The sequence below is a fragment of the Stegastes partitus genome, unplaced genomic scaffold (assembly GCF_000690725.1).
Source record: "Stegastes partitus isolate 25-593 unplaced genomic scaffold, Stegastes_partitus-1.0.2 Scaffold132, whole genome shotgun sequence".
Taxonomy (NCBI): Eukaryota; Metazoa; Chordata; class Actinopteri; family Pomacentridae; genus Stegastes; species Stegastes partitus.
The window spans coordinates 1-1,955 of NW_007577863.1; the positions used below are offsets into that span (position 1 = coordinate 1).

Here is a 1,955-nt window from a genome sequence, read left to right on the forward strand (position 1 = left end):
GTGGTCAGTACAGCAGCAAAGGAAATGTGGGGCTAGTGGCGCAATGGATAACGCGTCTGACTACGGATCAGAAGATTCTAGGTTCAACTCCTGGCTACCTCGACGTTCACTTTAGCTTATCCAGTCTGCAACACTTACAGTGTTCCCTCTACGGGCTATGTACTGTAGGATTATGACGCATGAGAGGAGTCGTATCGTAGGTTCCTGTCCATTCAACACGTGGTACAAACACAGTCCCTGCCACCCGTGAGTCGAGGTGATGCTTGGTAGTGACGGCCAATCACAGGCTCGCCTGCTACCAAGAAACTACCAAGAATTCTATGCTCCGTCCAATCGCCGCTCGTATCGCTACCACAAATGCAGGCCAATCAGCACTGGTATTGCTACCACAATATGATGGCCAATCAGCGCTCGCATTGCTACCACGATATGATGGCCAATCAATGCTCGCATTGTTACCATGATATGCTGGCCAATCAGCGCTTGGAGCGCTTTGGACATCTGCCCACCCCCCGCGACTGGAAAATTTTGAAATTGACAGACGAAAACAACGGACTGTACTGCTCAACAAACATTTTGAAAAGTAAGTTATTCCTTTGTAATATTTTTTGTCAGTGCAAGTACATGTGACAAACAAAGTACTTGTGACAGCTCCTGCAACCAGCTCCCCTCTCCCTCAGTCAAAACCTGTGCCTACTCCTGCAGCACAAAGCTGTAAGTTTTACAAAAGTATTGACTGAGTTTCAGTGTTTGTTGCTATACTAACTCCAAATGTATGTTTCTCATAAAGACTTAATAGCAAATTGAAACTAAATGTTTATCTTTTGTCATGTAGCCCCATTGGACCAGTTATCAGAAGAAACTGGTGTTCTTACACTTGAAGAGTCCACTTCACATGATGTAAGGACCCACTTCCTTTATAAATGTATATACGGTGCTCTAATAGTATTAATAGTAGTGAATGCTGCTATAAAAGGTTCTTAAACTATCTTTGATTTTAGGACACTGTTGGACCTGATAATATTGAGGGGTACGGAGCCGTGCAGGACTTGGCCGAGTTTTTAGTTAGCCTCAGAGGCCACCGTCTTGCCTTATCTGGGGAGGAGTGCACCCAAATCATCACCCTGTGGCAGGCACTTGGGGACTATGACAAGAAGAAGACCATCTATGCTCCACGTCACCAAGCCACTCTGAAACAGGGACGATTCAGGGCCACTAAGAAGATTGTGGCACCAGGTGTGGAGAGCACGAAAAGGTACAGTAAATTTAGCAACCATAGGGTCTTGATGGTCTGCAAATTTTCAGAATAACTGAAACTGGTAAAAATATTGTATTGATATTGTATTCTAAATTAAGAGCTATCTTACAGACAATACTAAACAAAAATTCAGCAAATTAACAAAATAAAATTTGACAATTAAAGTCCACAACAGGTTAAGGATCATGCATTGAAAACAATCTTATATTAATAATGATAATGTGTATTTTGTTGTCATTTTCAGGTGTTTTGTTGGGGCTCACAGTCCTGCACTGTGGCCTGACTGCAACAGAGTGGTGGAAGCCATCTTCACAAGGCTCTGTGCTCTTTACACAAATGCTGTGCGCTGTCAAGGGGTAAGAGTATCAAGATTCACAAAGGATGGCCAGGGTCTATAAGCACATTCGGGAGTGCATAATTACAAATGCCAAGGTGATGAGTGACACCACCATTCAGCTGCCAGAGGTGAATGCTGCAACAGTCACACAATGGTGAGTAAATCATGATTAAAGAATAAACAAGCGTCTGATCCTGCTCCTAAACTGCAGCTAAACAGTTTTACCTCTGTAAACTACAGGAGAGGGTGTCATTAATTGTGATCATCATCACAGCTGTGATCAAATAGCAATCACATCCTCTTGCTTAATATTGTTTGAGCATATGTTTAATATTATTGATTATTGTATTATTTTTTTTC

At 42.5% G+C, this 1,955-nt stretch overlaps 1 non-coding gene across 1 annotated transcript; it reads left to right on the forward strand.

Moving 5' to 3' along the window:
- The first annotated feature begins 29 nt into the window (after positions 1–29).
- trnar-acg (transfer RNA arginine (anticodon ACG)) lies at positions 30–102 on the forward strand. Its single transcript has one exon. It is a non-coding gene; the product is annotated as a tRNA-Arg (tRNA).
- The last annotated feature ends 1,853 nt before the right edge of the window (positions 103–1,955 follow it).